The sequence below is a fragment of the Lygodium microphyllum genome, chromosome 9 (assembly GCF_053477565.2).
Source record: "Lygodium microphyllum isolate KBCC chromosome 9, Lygodium_microphyllum_v1.1.10, whole genome shotgun sequence".
Taxonomy (NCBI): Eukaryota; Viridiplantae; Streptophyta; class Polypodiopsida; order Schizaeales; family Lygodiaceae; genus Lygodium; species Lygodium microphyllum.
The window spans coordinates 118,862,129-118,882,801 of record NC_141143.1 but is presented as its reverse complement, the minus strand read 5'-3'; positions in this window follow the sequence as shown (position 1 = coordinate 118,882,801).

The following is a 20,673-nucleotide window of genomic DNA, read 5'->3' as shown; positions in this document are numbered from 1 at the left end:
CTGAATGTTTGTCTTGCCAACATATCAAGGCTGAACATGTCATGATGCCAGGGAAACTGCAACCGCTTGACATTCCCCAAATGAAATGGGAATTCATCAGTATGGATTTTGTTGTGGGCTTACCCCAAGTCCAAGGAGGATACAATTCCATTATGGTTGTGGTTGATATGCTTACCAAGGTTGCACACCTGATTCCAGTAAAGACAAACTATAAAGCCTCTGACATTGCAAGATTGTTTATCAAGGAAATATTCAAGCTACATGGGTTACCTAAAAGAATCATTAGTGATCGAGATTCTCTCTTCACATCACACTTCTGGAGAGCTATCTTTGAAGCTATTGGGACTCAACTCTGTTTTAGCACCGCCTACCATCCCCAAATGGATAGACAAACAGAGCAAGTGAATCAAATCATTGAGGATATGCTTAGGGCATACTGCTGTCGAGAGCCGAAGAGGTGGATTCAATACTTGCCATAAGTAGAATTTGCCTACAATGCTTCTTACCAGCAGAGCACTCAAATGACCCCTTTCCAGGCATTGTATGGTCATGATTGTCGAAGTCCCCTAAACTTTTCTGATCCAACCCTAAGAGTTGAAGCTTCAAGACAAATGTTGGAGGACATGGATGACCAAATAAGGTCAATAAGACAAGACATACAAGCAGCCAAGGATAGAATAAAGGCATATGCGGATTTGAAACGTCAAGAGAGGGTCTTCGGAGAAGGAGACATGGTCTTCATTCGTGTACGCCCCAAAAGGAGTTCGCTATCTCTAGGAAAATGCAGGAAGCTAAGTCCAAGGTATTGTGGGCCATATAAAATCCTCAAATGCCTAGGACCCAATGCTTATAAATTGCAACTTCCTGATAACCTAAAAGTTCACAATGTATTCCATATTAGTCTCTTAAAAAAATATGTACCCAACCCTAATCATGTACTTGATGACCAACAAATTGTAATGCCTAGTCAAGGAGTCCTTGAACTAAGACCGGATAAGATTTTAGATGTTAGGGAGAGACAGTTAAGATCTAGAACCTTGAAAGAATGCCTCGTCCAGTGGAAAGATTATCCCGAAGAGGATGCTACCTGGATAGATGAAAGCTCTCTCAACCATTAATATCCCCAGCTTACTTCGAGATGAGGACATCTCGATTCTTCTAAGGGGGAGAGAATGTAATATTTCCATCATGAGAATATTTCTAAACCCACGTGATAGTTATGCAAGGAATTCCATCATCCAAAAATTACGCCAATGATGTGATTTTCGAATGTCACACTTCGTATCTTAATCTCTGCTTGCATAAACGAGTTAATCAAATTTACATGGGAACCTCCTCCTAAAGCCAAAAGGATAACCTTTAGATTAAAGGAAATTTTTTTTATTACTTCCTTTTTTCTTTTCTTTTTCCCCAGCGACTGTCATGCTGGAGGGGAGGGAAATAGCAAGGATGACTAAGCATCCTTGCTGGGGATCATAGGATGGGTTAGGCCCATGCACGAGCCGCGTGGGGGAGGGAAGGCACCTCTCCCCCTCCCATATAAACCCTGTGCGATGAAGGGAAGGGGGCTTCTTGAGGGTAGTGTGATGCCTGTAACCCGAGGAAGGGAGAAAGAGTGAGTGACGGCAGCCTTCGTTCTGTGGAAACCAGAGCCGCGAGAAGGGGACGAACTAAATTGGTTGCCGGGAAGATCAGGAAAGAGGGCAAGCAAGGCGTAAGGCCACGTCGTCCACCAAGAGTGGAGGGAGGAGACGCCAATTTCCTGGCGGCTGCTGTGGGCCAGGAAAGTCGCCGCCAGCTTCAGCTCGTCATTCGCCGCCTGACTAAGGAGACGCCAGGCTGGACGACAGCCGATTCGTCCTTTAATTTGCCCACCACGTACCTTAGCAAAACCTCTAGAAGGCCTTGGAAGCTTCCAAGGGACCTTGTTGAGGCCTTTCCCACACCTTTACTTATTAACCCCCGGGACTCTAAATTCCCCTCTAAGCCCTATCCTATTGCCCTCAAACGGGTTATAGAAAAACCCCCTTCCCTTTCCCGGAGTTTAGGCCTTTCCCAAACTTGTCCTACACCCTTTTTTCTGTCACAATTTAAGGCCTTTCCCCATTAAGACCCCTTTCCCTAGTGGAACCCAAACCCCGTGATTTAAAGCATTATATACTCTTCCCCATTGGGTTCGGAATCATTTCCCGCTTTACGTGTGTAAACCCTCATGAGCCTAAATTGCCTAAAGGACCTTAGACCCTTACTTATAACCTTTACGGTTATTAATTTCCCTTAAAGCTCCCCTATACCTTGCGTCTTTTTCCACACCTTGATATTCCCGTTCGTGCAAGCTTACTAAGGCCATTAAGCTTGTCCCATGGCTTTAATGTGTCTTAGTGGTAAAAGTTTCTAAAACACCCTTTTCAATTCCTGAATCCAAGGAGGGAGCCTTCCAAAACTACTTTTGACGAACGGTGCAAGGAGCGACGGTGGAGTTCTAAGGAGAAGTTATAAACCTGCTTCCACGTTCGACGGACACACTTGCGATGCCTCCTAAGAAAGTCCAAGGCGTAGCCGTGGGAGGGTCATCTCCCGGTATCCATGTGGATATCTCACCTCAAAGCCAGGTTTTCTTCTTGATGTTAATTTGGGTTTTAGTCAATCATGCAAAGAAAAATTATTAAGGAAATATATATATTTGTTCGAATCAATTCTAACGAAGGAGTTAGCTTATGAATGACAATGTATTCAAATTAGCTTCCATCAAATTGCATCAAGCATTATAAAATAATAGGCAATACTATCCATTTACTATAGTATTATAGTCCTGAAATGAAGAAATTATATCTTGCTCCATTAGTCTTATTCTTCTCGCAACGGATCATGGCAAAATGGCTAAATTCATGAAAAGTTTCCTTCAATGCTCAAATTATTAGAGAGTTATCTTTGCTAGTTGCAAGGCAACTGTTGTTAATTGGCATGAGTTTATCTTAAAGAAAACGGAAGTTAAAAGTTAGAAATTAACAAGTATAAAAATTAGACATACGAAATCATTTGGAAAGAAAATGTAATGGGGAATTGCTGGATGATACTTTATTAACACTTTTTCCCCTTCAAATTGAGGACTTGGAACAAATAAAGTGTGTATTCACCAATTCCTTAGCTAGGCATTTAGGAGTATCGTCACTCTTTGTATCATCATGGCATTATGCTATATGCCAAATCAAACTGTATTGATTGAGAAAGTAATCAAAGATAGTAAAACCGTGACAAGACGAGTAAGATTACCTTCCTAAAGTTGACAAAACCGATCTTTCCAAAAGATAACCGAACCAATCTAAACATAGAAACATTCATATCCTAAAACACTGGACTACTTATCTTACCGCAAGGACAATAAACTCATAAAAATAAGAAATTAGGGTCGTCCCTAAGGCTCTCAAATAAAGAAACCCTAGGCCTGACATACGTCAGATTATGGAGTCTAAACAGACTATTCCATCATCTGACTTGCGCAACATATATGAAATCATTTTGTGATTAAGTCACAAAAAGAAAAGGGAAAAACCCTTTTCGAAGACGGCAGATCCTTACACAAGTTATCTTGCAAAAAGGCGTAGTTTTTGGATATCCTTCAAAATAAGAAAAGTTGTAAAATAGAAACTAGCATATCTAAGGTACCTTAGGGTAAACCAAACTAGGTATACCCTACATCCGAATGTAAGGAATCTTGCCAAAGTTACAAGACATCTTAAGAACGACTGCCGATATACTCAAAAAGGAAAGAACACTTCTTTAGCAGTTTGCCATACAACTGGGTTGGTTAATGGAAATGTTTGTGCTTGCTAGAGATTTTAGAGCTCTGTTTGATTTATGAATTACAAATTAAATAAGTATCTATACTTCAGGTTAAAAACCTGAAGGGAGAGGCAGCTTCAGTTATCCCCAACTGCCTGCCTGACCCTAACCAAGGGGGTTGTTTGACCGTGCCGGGAACGTGGACCGAACCCGTCGCGAGAGGTCTCTCCGTTGAGTTCTACTTGGAGCAGGAGGACGCTTGGGTACCAGGGGGGCTCTGGCCATAAATCCCTCGCCTTCCGGGTCCTGCACAAGGGGCTAACGGGACTCGGGATTGGATCCCGAAGCCCGTATACTAGTTGACGGGTGGAAGCTTGGAATAGTGATCCTTGGAGATTACTTGTTAGCCTCCGGGCAGATTATGGATAAGCCTACGGGCGGAACTTCTTGTAATTCAAAGATAAAATGATGAGATGTTGAAAGAACTTGCTTGATATTGTTTTTATATGTCACGTGATAAAATTACGTGAAGGAACCAGTGCTTAAACAAGATTAATTAAAGAAGCTGATTGTTATATGTCAAATTAATGTGTTAGATAATTACATAACTAAAACAAACCGAGGAAAGTGCGGAGGATGGACCATGGGTCCGTCCTACGGTTGGGTGGTCCCGGTTAGCCGGGAACTTTTCTCATAAATCTCGAAAGACAGCGGAATGATCATCATCATCAAAAAGAATAACAAGAACGATGACCTAGAGTTACGTCTTACCCGATTTACGTTGTTTTAGGGGAACGGAATGGGACTATGCCTTATGGCAGAGAGGTTGAGCTTTGCATCCCTCTCATTTCCCATTCTCCTTGAACCAAGTGCAGCGTGAATCCGCTTCGGACCTGGCGTTTCTGCGTAAAGTAGTTCGCTCGGGTCTGACGCTAGTTGCTGTTAGCTAGTAACCTATTAGGAAAACCCTAATTCCAGTCGATCCTAAGTGGAAACGGCAAGGATACTTCCGCTACGTGGCAGACGCGGGAAGAACTAGATCACAAAACCCGTAACATTCCATGGAGTGTCGGGTGGAGCTTTCTAGACATCCTTTCCGATGGACTGCTAAGACGTGTCCTGGATGATACTAGGGGACACGTTACAGGGGATATACTAAAGTGAGGGATATGCTTCACAACAAAAGATCCCACCTCAAGACACGGGCCAGGGACTCACTGCGGAGGCTGGAGGAGGGGCGTGGAGCCTATAGCCAACCACCTATGTGCCACCGCATAGAGTGGAAGAAAGCCATGAAGAAAGCAGTTGAGAAAGTAAAGAGTCGCTAGCTGCACGCAGAGGCGCGACGGATCCAAATGGAAACCATGGGATCGTCGCATTACGGATCGGGCGGTAGAGAGTCATGGGAGGCAGAGTTTGTAGGTATATTTTGATTTCTAGTTTTTTTAAATTTATATTTCTTTCAATTCTTTATATATTTTAGTCTAATATATTGTGACTCATAACTGTTTTTATATCTCTAAATGTTTTGCAGACTACCATCGTTGGTAGGACACCTACTCCTAGAGAGGTAGGTTACCATCGAGGCCATAACCACGCAGCGACATGGCTTCACTTTTATGAGGAGGGTCTCATCACTGAGGAACAATACAACCGGGCCATGAGGATTCGACAGCCAGAGGAGGTATGTTTTTCTTACTTTCCTATTAAAAGTATAGCTAATTATAACTTTTTCTCCACCTTGTCTATGTAAGCAACCCTGATCTTTTGTATATGTAGGCAAACCCGGATGTGGAGCATAGCGAGGAGGGGCATAGTAACGCTAGTAGCCATGGTGGTACTAGCAAAGATGTTTCCTCTTCAAATTCGTAGAGGAGCACCATACCTCCTCATGAGGCCTTCTTTTCTTGTATATATATGATATCTCTTTGAGCCTACTGCTTGCGGCCACACTTTAGGTCGCAAGCACTTAAACTTCCCTTGTAAATGCTTTTGATATATAATGAATACATGGACTTTTATTTTCAATTCTCGTGCTTGTAAGATACATTGTCTTTTTCCCAAATACACAATCTAATGTATGGGAGGGGAAAAAAACATCGAGTTCTGTTTTGCGCGTCTATCAACGCGTCTAAATTGCAGATAATTCGCGTTTATACGCGCGTCTATAATGCAGACTACACACGCTTATACACGAGCTTCATAATTCAAATTTAAAAAAGAAATTAAATATCGTTTTTTTTAAAATGACATTTTCTGTTTTCCATTTGCATCTATCAGTGCTTGTAAAAGCGCGTCTACCAGTGTGTCTAGATGGGCGTGTATATGTGCGTCTATTGCGCGTCTATTTGTACGTGTAAATTCGTTGATACATGCGATTATAGACGCGAAATGGTAGACGCACAAATAAACGGGCGGATAGACGCGCCCGTAAGAATTTCTCTATATTCAAAAATCGCGTCTAAATGTGAGTCTATGAGGCCTTTTTGTTGTAGTGGGCAGAGCATATTGTTTCTCATAAGATTTGAGTCTTGATGTTCAAGATCATGAGGTGTATCTTAATCAGCGTGTCCCATGTCCTTGCTCTCAATACAAGCTAGCAATTTGACGAAAACGTCGATTGTCTATAGAACATGTATGACACTTCAGCGAGTTTCAATCTGAGATCATTGATTAAGCAATCTTGGATTTTCAACAAACGGTAAGAAAAGTTAATATCATTCATTCATTGTACTTGCAAGCTAATTGAATACCATATATAAAAAGATTAGGTGTGACTGGCAAATTTTCTATCCAGGGAGGTGACATCTTGTCCTAAGGAGGAGTGCACCCTTTGCAGCAAATTAGAAGAGTTTGTGGGCGTGTGATGGATGGAGTGCTTGAGCCAATCCACCACTTGGAAGGTACTATCCAATCTATACTGTCAATACCAAAGGAGGAGATAGACAGCCTTGGAGACTTACCTACAATCTTGGAGCCTGAGATGGAGACAATGATTGATGCATTGATTCCCATGGATATTGAGACTTCTGATCCGTTTAGAGAGGAAGCATCTATACCACTATATGATGGGTGCCAGGTATCTCCCCTTGCACTCCTAAGTGTGCAAGCAAAATATGGGTGGAGCAATGTGAGTGTAACTGAGTTGATCAAGTACCTTATACGTACGCTTCGTTGATTTCTTTTCGGCATTATCATTAAAAATATTTGTGCTTTTTCAAGGTGTTTTCTAATTTTTTTCAGGTTACTAAAGTATAATATATTACATCTTTCAAATACCATGCCTGAATCTCGTGATGATGCACGACATGTTTTACGAAAGCTTAGCATAGACTACAACTGCATCCATGCATGTATCAATGATTGCATACTGTTTCGAGGAGAATACGAGACTATGGAGACATGTCCAAAGTGTGGTTCTCACAAGTATTGATAGGACTTGCAAGGGCAAACCATCTCTCAAAAAGTTTTAGAAACTTTCCGCTTATCCCCCGCATAAAATACATGTTTTTACGTCCAGCATGGTGAGCTTGACAATGTGGCATGCGCAGAATAGGTCCACAAATGGAGTTCAATGAATATCAGCGAATTCACACGCTTGGAGCCACATTGTCTCTACCTTCCAAGGCTTTTCCCAAGAGCCAAGGAATCTTTGGCTCAGTCTTGCAATGGATGGCATGAACCCATTAAGTCTGCGCTCAACTTCTTCCAGTGTGGGGCCTATAGTCCTTGTCAACTACAACATCCCTCCATGGCTTTCTACGAAGAAAGGACATCTCATCCTTAGCTTACTTGTCCCCGGCCGCTAGAAAGTCAAAAATATGGACATGTATCTTCGTCCATTAATCAATGAGATTAAGATTTTGTGGGAGGAGGGGGTCACCGTACAATATATGGGCAATCGTGATGGTCAATGGTCCACTAATATTCGAGCCATTCTCATGTGGATGATGCATGACATTCCGGGATTCGGAGAGTGCTCAAGTAAATAGGCTTTCGTTCTCGTTGGTAATATCTATCATAGCTCATTCAAGTTTGTATTCACTAGATAGAGGTATTGGGATAGGTCTGGTTACCTAAGGCTATCATGCACATCCATTGTACGGGTCACAGTTATACTCCCAATGGTCACGAACCATAAAGAAGATGGGTGAGGGATCCCAATCCCACTCTCACTCTCAATCTCATTTATAATCACAATCTTGAATTGTTGTATGAATATGAAGAACTAGGATTAGCTTAAATACATGAGTCTTAATCCTATTTTTTATCTCAATTCTCATAATAAAATTCATTAACATAATAGAAAGGAATCATACATAACTCAATATATGAAAATAAGAAAGTAACGTAAACTCCCTATATCTATCTAGTTTGAACTATCCTAAAGCAGTCTTAACTTGTTTTTGTTATGACTTTCTTCCACAAATTCAAAATATAGACGTACGAGTATTCAAATTAATCGAAACAGACTTGTCGACAAGGCAACACACGCAAAATTACAAATTAGGTCTTTTGTAAGTGACTCATACATACTATTTTAGACTATTTTATATATTTTATTATTTAAAAACATAATATTATCTATTAAAAAAATCATTTATAACCAATATAACTTTGTTTAATCTCTATAGACTATCGAGTTTGAACAATACTACCTATTAACAAGTTCATGGATATGTATTTTGATAGTAGTACTATTTATTTATTATATTAAAACCACTAAATAATGTAATATACATAAAATTTCACATAAAAGAATCATAAAGTTAATATGTTTGATAGTTCTATGGATAAGATCATTACATTCGATCCCTCTTCAAAAGCTTTGTCCTCAAAGCTTAGCATCCAATCCCTCTTCAAAAACTATTTCTCTAAGTCTTATTTATTATTATCAAATAAAAATTCGGCTCATTAAGCTAAAATATCAAAGAAAAAGATGTAAAAGAAGTGACCTTTTATTTTGCCTCCATGTTTGTTGTCATAACTTAAATGTGGTTGTAGATCTTGAGCATCACCTGCATTTATATTCTAATCCATATATATCTCCATAAGAGTAGTCTTCAAATCAAAGACTATTATAATTTATCCAGAAAGAGTCTTTCTAACATCTTGCATCGTCTTCATAAAGTCTTCTGCGTAGCTAGATATCTTCTTGATGGTCCCTCACATATAGTCTTCATAAAGTGAGCATCAAAATCTTCAAGTCAATCCTTTTTGTTTCTTAAAGAATCACCTTCACAATAGAGTTGAGTCCAATCATACTAATTGGTTTAAATTAATCTCTCTCACTTGGAGATTATATCTAAGCATGTCTAGTTAGAAATACTAATGGCCATATTTTTTCTTATTCAAATTCTCCTTCTCATTCTCATTTTGAGTTACATCTTTTGCAAGAGACTTATATGATCTCCCTCCTAAAGAGGCTCAATAATCTTAAGATCTTTGAAAAGAAATATTCAATTAGTGTTGATAATATAATATCATATATATATCCCATAGATTCTCGTCCTTGTGTTTCTATTGTATCCATATTAAGGTTTATATATAAGAGAATGTCATAAAATATGAATCAACACATCCAAAATACACATGTTTTACATATCTATATCACAATATGTATTATGTTTGCATCTATCGATTGAAATATCTTTGATATTCATTAGTAAGAGAATAGAAATCTTTGTTAAATACATCACTTACAAACTCAAAATCACTCTGAGTTTTCCTCCCTCTCTCTCTCTCTCTCTCCCTCTCTCTCTCATAGTTATATATATATTCTCTCATTTAGTCCATACTCAATAACAACTACATTATTTAGCCAATAAGATGATTCTAATTTACACCTATATGCAATGATATTTTAAAATAATAATATACTAGAGAATTTTTGTACATATGTAACTAAATACACCACCTTATAATGTAGATTTCAGACTATGTAATTACAAAATTAGCTCATGAGGCAATCAATTTACTCAAAGTATTTAATCAGAATACCTAGCATTTATAAACCAATAACTCATTCTTAAAAACCACAAAATGATAACTCTATGAAATTTAACATGCTCTAATATATACAAATTTTTTACTCTACGTTATATATTATTTGTATCATTTATAAAAGAATGAAAAGCCCATTCTAGCTTGTGTGATATACCAAGTTAGATTTGTATGCATGACTCTTAGTCCCACTTTCAATCTCTATTCTCAAAATAAAATTCAATCACATAAGAGAAAGTAATCATATATAACTCAAAAAGAAAAGAAGGAACATGAATTTCATGTATCTATGTAGTCTGAATTGTCCTAAAGTAGTCTACAACTTGTTTTTGTTGCAAGTTTCTCCCATAAACTTAGAATATAGATATAGGGGTACGCAAATCGACTAGAACAGATATGATCAACAAGGCAATGCACACATAATTATGAAACTAGATTTTTTGTAAGCAAAAGTGACGATTTTGGATTGAGTATCATAAAAAGTATATTTTTTATTTTTTACAAATCATACATACAATTTTAGGATCTCTTATATATTTAATTATTAAGAAAAATAGTATTATCTATTAAAATATTAAAAATACCATTTATAACTAATCTAACAATGTTTTATCTTTATAAACTATAGAGTTTAAACAAGACTACCTATTAATAATTTTGTGGATATACATATATTATTATAGTACTATTTATTTAATATATTAAAATTAATTAATATACATAAATTTTCACATGAAAGGATCATAAAATTAATAGGTTTGATAGTTTGACAAAGAAGATCGTAAACAAATGAATAACAATTTGAAAGGATTTACCTTATACTCTTGAGATACTTAAAAGATGGTGAATTGGTATTTGGTCTCTTGATTATTAATGGTCGCATGGAAAGTGCATCTCTTAAACTCCTTGTAGATGGCAAGATTCCCTTTTTCTTCTTATCTCACTAGTAAGGAAACAAAATCAACCACCAGTCTCTCGTCCCACTCCCCACTCTTGCTCTCAATTGTTGAAGTTTTCCCTAGTTGGAGAGTTATAAGAAGGGTTAGCATTGATTGTTTGAATCAAACATTGGGCTCTAAAGTGGAATGACTGGTTGCATATGAAGGAATGGGGTTCAAGCTCTTGATTGGTATTTATAGGGTAAGGGTTATTATTATTGTTGGGTTGGCAATTGAGCCATTATAAATAAGGTCCAAATACTTCCAATTTTGATTTTCCATTTGAAGATTAACCCATGGTCTCTTTGGGGGGTGGGAAAACCTATTGTTTGAATAGTGTTGAGTAACCCAAAAATTCCTTTTGGGGAGGGAATCTATCAATGGTTGAGCTTGTAGGAGCCCATCCTCAAGTTTAGAGGATTGCATAGCCTTTAATTATCCATTCAGTGGTGGACTTAGGCCTTGATAGAAGCGCGCTACTTGCTTTGTCATCATTATTTTTAGGCACACTTTAGGAGGTAGAAAAAAATGGGAGAAGTAACCCTCCAAGGTTAGGCCTTTTTGTTTCAAGTTGAAAATCTCATATATTTTACCGATTTGGTATACTAGGAATAAGTATCTCCCTTGGATAGCTATCTTAATCTGCTCCTAGGTTTGGGATATTTCCATAATAGTTTTATCACGATATCATTGCTTCTACCATAGACAAGCCTCTTTGGTGAGACATTGGTGTGCTGCTATGCGGATACAATGTGAAAAATCCTAGAGTGCATCATCATCCAACTTTCTTAAAGAACTAGAGAGTCATTGCCATATTAGTGATTAGTGTCAATGTCCATAGTATGGGTGGTAAAAAATATAGGATTTTTACATAAATTTAGCTTATTTTTTATATTTTAGATATAATTTCTTGTAAATATCCTAAAAAGGTATAGAAAACTTCTAGAATAGGGTGACATGCAAAAAGCAAGTTACTTTTTAACCAATGCGGGAGATCTCATGTAAAAAGAGGGGCTTCAGAATTCACACAACATGCAATCGTAGTTGTTCCGCATTAAACAACACTTCAAAGAAGAGGAAGAAGAAGGAGTGATATGGATGAATTTTGAGCAGATGTTATAGGATTTTACCCCTCTTTTGAAGCCAATGGAACCATCAAATTTTCCATTTGGTGCGCATTCTTTATCTACTAGGGAGCGCTAGGAGATCTAATGCTTAGAGATTGCTTCCTAGTAGTCCCATACAAGGATTATGTTTATCTTCTAAGGCTCTATCAGTACATAGTGCTTTGAATCATTGAGCTTTGTCTTTATATTGTGTAAAGGATTTGATAGATTTGAATCCCTGGCCTATTCTTTCTTTTCTTTTCTATCTCCTATTCGCTACTTCCTTCTCTCTTTGATCCTGGGTGGATACAACCTTTCAACTAAAGCTGCTCCAACATTGGTGAATCGGATGTGGAAGGTCACAAGAAGGAAAGATAGGATGGGAGAACCCCTTAAGTATGATTTCTAGTGATGTTTTGTATCAATTAGTGCACAATAGGAACATGCTTATGTCTGTACAACAACAACAAGTAATGTAGGCTTTTGCTCAAATAGAAAATGTTGTGATGAATGCTTTGTAGGCAGTAGAGCCTGCAATGAAGTTGCTTAATGGCATGAATGTATCTATATATTTGCATACCTATGCTCAATATATAGAGTTTCTTGGAGTGACTCAACTTGCATGGAGCTCGTATATTGTATGGCGTTGGACCTTTTGGGGTCGAAAGTTTACCGCAGGGGTAAGAAAGTCTACTGCAGGGGTAAGAGACAGTAGGGTAAATGGAGATTTAGGGAGAGAAGTAGATAGAAGAGGAGGGGCTTAAAGAAATAGAAGATGTAGAAGAATACTCATAGAGGTGAAGCTTGTCAATTTATTTATGCATCATGATGAGAAGATAAATCTCTTATACACAAAAAAGGTGCATAAAACAATAGCTTTCTCTCTGTTACTCAGACAGCCAATCTCATGCTTTCGTTGACTCTGAAAGGGGGGTAAAATAGGACTCCTGATGAGAATAGTCCTCGATCACTCCTTCTTCTTCTCCAAGTTCCGAGTGTTGTTTGCTGCTAGTAAACAACAATCACGCTGTTCGTGTTATTTCGCCAATCTTTCTTTTTGCATACAATCCCCCAAAAATGGCTGAAAGACACTTGTTTTTTTTACATGTCATCCTATTCTAGAAGTTGTCTAAAACTTTTGGATATTTCACTAAAAAAAAACTAAAATATCAAAAATAGGGTATTTTTTTCTAAAAATCTAGTATTTATGAACCATACTACGGACACTGAGACTAATGACTAATAATATGGCATTGACTCTCTAGATTAAAAAGAAAGCCAAATGGCGATGCATTTTAGAGTTTTTCACAATGTGTCTGCATAGTAGCATGACATCCACCCCCTCTTAACCTGCACATCCTCTGGTATGTATCAAAGTCTTAAGGATTTGGAGTGTCAAAAGAAGTATCCTATACCATGCCAATGTCTTCATCTTCTACCTCTTCTTCTTCCATATTCTCATGTTCATGCTCAGTATCCAACTCATATTTCAAAGACTCCCTATGTTTAAAGAGCTCGATACATTTTCTAGCCACTGGAATCCTTAGAGTTGTTCCATCCATCTCATTTAATGAATAGGTAACATTGTCAAAAAGAAACCTTACCACATATGGCCCAAACCACCGCTTTGCCATCTTCCGACTGGTAGTAACTCTTCTCAAGTTGTTGTCATAAACTAACACCCAATCCCCTTCCTCTATAGCTTCTGATGGTCGAAGTCTGCGTTGCTTATCAAACCTCTTCTTGTTGTTGGTCCTTGTAGTCTTTAGCTTTTTCATGGTTGTTTAAATGTCTTCAGGCCTTCTTTCTAACTATCTAATGCATAGGACTAGTAACTCTTCTCTATTCAAACCCTCTTCCCATGGCAGATCACTCCAAGTAGTAAATGTTTCCTTACAATAGGCATGATTGGCTATTGTCCATACATTAATTCAGTAGGCATATACCCTGTAATTGGACTATGAGTGGTCCTATCAGCCCATAAATCAAAGGGCAACATTTTTGGCTACTCTTTTATCCTGCCCTTGCATAATTTGCTGGTGTCTTAATGATAGGATAATGACATCTTTCACTTTTTCCATTTGCTTTGCGATTGTAGGCTAAAGTTAAAGCTAGCTTGGTACCCAATTATGAAAAGAAGTAACAAGCCTCATCCACATCCAATTCTCCTCTATCTGCAACCACTTTACCAACACAACCATACCTGCAAAAGACTTCTTCCAATAAGAACCTGCAAACTGCTTGAGTAGTCTTTGTACTAAGAGCTCGACCTTCCACTTGATTTGTCAAGTCTTTTAGTGCAAGCACAAGATATCTCATATTCCATGGTAACCAAATCAACTACCCATTTGTAATGCATAGACAATGGATAAGTCAGTTGCAACCCATCTCTATGCTTTACCATGGAATACATCTTACAATCATTGCATGATTCCACATAATGCTCCACATCTTTATACATGTTTTGCCACCAATACTTCTCTTTCATCTTGGAAAATCTGCCCCAAACTCCTCTATGTCAACTAAGGGATATACTCCCTCAAAACTTTATGCATAGCATTTATCATATGCGCCATTGAATTGGTTGCTCCCTGTGAAGGTGTACAGATTCTAACCAATCCAAGCAGCGATACTACTAAGAATCACACAAGGTTTGCTGCCTAGCCTCTCTCGACCCCACTTCACAAAGAGAGGATTCTAGCCATAAACCATAGGGATCAAGGGCTCTTAATTCCATAATAAGACCACTAATAGATTAATTAGCAGGGATCCTTGAGCCAGCACATTTGCAAGTTAATCCAAAAGGAAGTATGTCAATGTTACACTTGGTTCATAGTGAGTGAGAAATGAGGGGGAGTGATACACATGAAGCCCTCTACGCATAGGATATAATATCCATTCTGTTCTCTTAAAATGACATTGAACTAAGTTTAATATAGCATACTAGATAGTCACACATTTAACCACTTCTTAAATCTAGCACCTTAAAGGAAAACTATTAGCTCACCAAGACCACCCATTCATAGAATGAATCCATCAAGGATCTTGCCCTCGTGCTTTCCTCTAGGTTTGTTATACTTATCTAGTTACCCTAACATATTTATGTTTGACATGCAAAAACAACATTCTTCATTAGCCATTAAACACTTGTTCCTTTGCGTAAATTATGAACATAGATACAAAGAATATTAAAGAAATCTTTTAAAAGAAATTATAAAGCAATATACTTATCCTACATCTTCTCGAAGATACAATGCCAACTCAACATTTTATCCCTTAATCTGGGACTTGTGTCTAATCTAAGACATACGATCTACCAATCCACCCTTCTCTATCAGCAAGGTATTCTAGAAAGTCTATCATCCTTGGACATGTAGGGGTTGGGCAATTCCAACGAGTATAAGGGGTTTATTAGCTAGATCCCCCCTGGCCCTCTCATCTCCTCCTATCCAAAGGCTACCTATGAAGAGACCTTTCATACCTAGGGTTGGTCTGAACCTCTAGTGCAGTTAATATAGCCCCTTTCTAAAGGGCTCCCATCACTAATCTTGGGAAGATTTAGTGTGTAATAAAAAACCCACCCATAAGAGCACAAGATATTTGTATAAATACACAATCAAGTAATCAATTGATCAATAACAACTAGGAAGTCAATTATTTTCCATTGCATCAATCTAAATAATCTATTTGAATATTCCATAAAAGTTAGCATTTCTTAAAAGGATAAATTCAACAACCCAAACAACATCTTTAGGATACTTTGCAAAAGAAGATGCAATTTTCAAAAACTTATCCATCCTTAGAGTGAAAGCATATAAGTGATACATACCATTGTACCAATACTTAAGTCACATGTTAACATAATATGTCTCTAATCCTTTTCTTACATTGCAAGCTATTTTTCTACATGCTCAACACTTTATCGTGTATAGTCTTTGTACAATATTTCTTCATTCCATTCCCATGCATAATCTTTACTTCAATGAACACTCATCCCATTAGTTCCACACAAGTCTATATAAACTTTTGTACTAATGAACTTGAGCTAAGGTTCAGAGATAAAAGATTCTTGAGAGAGCACCATAGCTTGTTTATAATCTCAACTCCAAGAAGTAAGATCCATTACAATTAGTCTAAGAGAAGTAGAAAAAAAAATAGGAAAGCACTTAGAGCCCTTTTTAATCGTACATTTGATGTACTCCCGTATTTGTAGCAATAACAAAATGAAGGTGGGATCAAGGAACCACCCTCTATCTTGGTATTTCAACTTAGAGGTGTTGCCTCTTTCCAAGATTTGGTAGTTGGACCAATTGATGCACAAGAACTGATGGAAGAACTTGCAATGCAATGGAACTTGCTATTGAGCCCTTGAACAAAAAATCTCTTATCCTCTCCTTCTTTCTACCATCATCCCTCTATCTTCTCTTGTTTTTCTTCTTCTCTGTATTCTTCTCTTCTTCTTCTCTATAGCCGATGGTCATGCCGGAGGAGAGGGAGAGAGGTGCGTATGACTAAGCATCTAGCCGGAGCCATGGGCAGAGTTAATGCCCATGCAACAGGCCCGCGTGCGCCGTGAGGGAGCTCCCCTCCCTAGCTTATAAAAACCTTGTGGGGGGGAGTGAAAGAAAGGAAGAGGAAAATAGGAACGTAAAGCCGTCAGAGAGAAGGAAGAGGCTAAAGTCGTGAGGAGGGAATGCTTGCACAGAACCTCCACCAGCTGCCGTCATGAGAACGTGAAGAGGTGGGGACGCCGCTGTTGCTACCAGACCGCCATCTGCCGCCGCAGCTCCGCCACGGCCATCACTCGGCCCTGCCACCAACAAGCCGCCATTCTAAATCACCTTCTCTCTCATCCACGTGGTTCCACCACGTTTTTCAGAAGCTTCAAGAAGCTTCTTGAAGCTTCTAAGGGCTCTTCCAAGCCTCCCTTCCTGTGGGTTCCGCCCCCCCCACAAAAATTCTTTAAAATCATTTAAACCCCCTTCCTTTGAGGCTTTCATAAGGCCTTCCCTTGTGGGTTTTTATATAACCCCCGGAGTTTAAGCCCTTTCCAAGCTTGCTTTACACCCCTTCCCCATTGGAATTTAAGCCCTTTTGCCCACCTTAGGCCGGGTTTTCAAAGCTCTCCCCTTAGAACTTCCACAAAACCATTTGAAAACCTTTATGTGGATTCCCCCCCCCCCCCCCCCCCACAAGTTATCTTAAAAGCCCTTCCTAGGGACTTTTATAAACCCTTTCTAAAGGGGTCTTTATAACCCCAGAATTTAAGCTACCTTTCCCCCTTTGCATATTACAAAGCTATTTTTTCTTCTTTCCGTGGATTCCCACACCAGACGGTTAAGCCCCTTTTCGTGAAGAACACTTGTATTCCCGGAACTTCTACAAAAAGAAGGGGAGTTCATAGGTTTCTATTTCTAAGGGCGGTTCCAAAAGATGGAGAAATTAATCAAGGAAGCGGAATCTCAAAGGAAGTTTCGCTTGCGAAGGAGACGGCCAAGATCATAAATCTACGTCCAAGGCAAAAATGCCGAATTTGCGATGGTCCCTAAGAAGGCACAAGGTGCAACCGTAGGAGGATCATCTCGTAACATCCATGTGGACATTTCACCACAAGTCGAGGTTTTTCTTCCTAATTTTGATTAACAGTGTAATATTTCGATTGTGCATGGATCATTTATGGAATTAGGATGCACTTTTTCAATTAAAATACCTTGGCTAAATTAAAGGAAATAGCTTACGATCAAAGAATCGGTCATTTGTATTTTTCAAATAGACGAATGAAAAAAAGAGCATAAGATCTTTATGCATTCCTAGCAAGTGGTTTTTTAGGCTTTGCAAAGTTACGAAATTAGATCAACTAGTGATCATCTTTACAAAGTCGAGTTTATTGTTGTATACTTCGATTATGCATGGAAAGTATGAATCACATGTCGCATTATTAGACATCTCTTCTTCGCAATGATTCATTAACGAAAGTTGCTAATAATCTATAGGAATTTGCAAGGCATGGAAATGGTTCTTGAGCTGCATGAAGTAGATTAAACTCTAGTCAATTCACATAAATTTCAATCAATTACCTAGGTAGTTACGAAAGGTTGTGTGATGCTCATTCAGCATACGAATAATTCATTCCGAAATGAAATTAGGAAAATTATGCATGGTTCGTTTTAGCATAAGCCCTAAAAGCTTAGTAGCATAAATCGTGAATGCATCAATAGGAATTATGCCATAACTCAACATATGCTTTGATCTTAACCAAAAAAGTTAGGGTTTGTAAAATCTACTCATACTTAGGCAATGAATCATGTGGTTATGAGAATGGTAACATAATTATCTTCAAGAATAGACATGTAAATTGGTTTAACCTAAACACCTAAACTGCGAGGGACTCGTTTAGGAATGGTTAAATTGATGCAACATATCCCAAGTGCTAACTAGGAGTTAGCACGTTGAGGACGTGACCTAGTCGCTCTTATTGCCAAAGTTGAAACTCTTATACCCTAAAGACTTGCCCACATTCACGAAATGTAGGGACAATAGGACGTACCTGCAAGAGACGATCTAGGGTTTTTACCCTAAGGATCGCTCGCTAAAAGGATGAAACTCGATTTGAAATTGGAACCCTAGGATCGACAATGTCGACCTAGTGCAATCAAGAACGGATTATTATATCTAATCATGATTTCGTGATTAGAAGACTCCATTCGATGGGTAAATAGTTCCATAGTTTTTGATGCGACACTTGTGCAACAAGTTGCAGAGTCGCATGATCTTGTGATTTGATCACAAGGGAATGGCCAATTCCTCGGAATGAGATTGGCAGTTTTTTGTGCAAGTTTTTCTTGCAAGAGGATGAGTAGTCATCCTAACATGGCACCTTTGGGGGCTCTGGCCGTAAATCCCTCGCCTTCCGGGCCCTGCACAAGAGGCCAACGTGACTAGGGATTGGATCTTGAGGCCCGCATACTAGTCTACGGGCGGAATCTTGGATTAGTAATCCCTGTGGATTGCTAGATAGCCTTTGGGCGGATAAGCCTATGGGATGGACTTTATAAATGTATTCCAAAGATAAATATGATAACCTGTTGAAAAGGAACTTGTTTGACACTGCTTTTCTATGTCAAGTGCTATGATTACGTGAAGGAATCGATGCCTAATGGGCTAATTGAGGAAGCTGATTGATGCATGTCCAACTAAATGTGATAGGTAATTAGACAACTAAAACAACCTGAGGAAAGTGTGAAGGATGTGGCCATGGGTCCGTCCTACGGATGGGTGGTCCCGGTTGGCCGAGAACGTTTCTCAATCATGAAGGATAGCAAGAAGATCCTTTCAAAAGACACGAACAACAAGGGCGCTGACCTAGAGTCTAGATTATATTAATTCTGATTTATGCTGTTTTAGGGGAACGGAATGGGAGTATGCCTTATGGCAGAGAGGTTGAGCTTTGCATCCCTCTCGTTTCCCATTCTCCTTGAACCAAGTGCAACGTAAATCCGCTTCGGCCCTGGCGTTTCTGCGAAAGTAGTTTGCTTGGGGTTCGACGCTAGTTGTCGTTTAGGAAATGACCATTAGGGAAATCCCTGATTCAAGTCAGTCCTAAGTAGAAACGACTAGAATACTTCCGTTATGTGTGGCACACATGGGAATTCCTAGATTGCAAACCCCGTGACATTCCATGGGAGTGTCGGTGGAGCTTTCTAGACATCCTTTCCAATGGACTACTAAGACGTGTCCTAAAGATAACAGGTGGACACGTTACAGTTAGTATCAGAGCGAACCAACAAATGATTTGTTGTAAGAAATCTTCATAAAAAGAAGTAAATAAAATGTTTCAGTTCCAAACATTTTCTTACTTTCGATACTGTCTTGCAGAATTATGAAGCATGGAACATGTTCTTAGTGTTCCGAGTCATGTTTATGACCGCGATGCATTCCCGAGTTTATCGACAAAGGGTTGAGATGATGAACATCCTAGAGTGTATCTATAATCCATTGCCTTTGTACGTGGAATGAAGATGGACAGGTTCCTCAGGAATCTACTATATAGCTGCCCACTAGTTTGCATATCTTCAAACCAACCTAAAGAGAATCAAGTGGTTGGAAGACCTGAAGATCATGAAGCTATTCATTTTTGTGGAGGCTCATGTAAACTCAACTTTATATATTCGAGGTCAGAGGGTTGAGCTGAACTCATATGTATATGAGGAAGTGACCCGTGTAATCCCCGTCGACAGGATCAGGTGTTGGGGCGCTATGAAAAGAATGGGTTCCAAAGGAAAGGATACCCTAATTTTCCGATGACTTACCGATTCCTGAAAAGTCATGACCGGAAACCATACTATTATCCAGTTCTCATAAATAAATGTAATACAACATTATTCTCCCCAAACTAAATGTAAACAGTTGCCCTATCATCCCGAGAAATGTTGTATTCCGAAAGGGCTATGCCCATATAAATGCAATAAGACTTGTTTTTATCAATGTCTGTTTTGTTTATGAGAATTGATAAGAAGTTAAGTGGTTAGATTACTTGGTTGATAGCAGAAATGGAGATGAAATATAAATCATAACGATTAACGAGTAAAAACTTTAAGAAACCTTTATCCAGGCACAACCCCAGGTACAGATTCCTAGTTCGCCTCCTACATCAAGTACTGCCGTAATCCAGGAGAAGAAGTTTCTTCTCAAGCAGATTAAGCCGCCTGAATTTGACGGGAAATTCAGGTCTGTCCAAGTGGATGCTAAAATTTGGATTGAATCCATAGAGGATTACTTTGAAGCAGCCGGTACTGCACCCGCCAATCAAGCTATGCTCGCCAAGCTGAAGCTTAGCAGTAAAG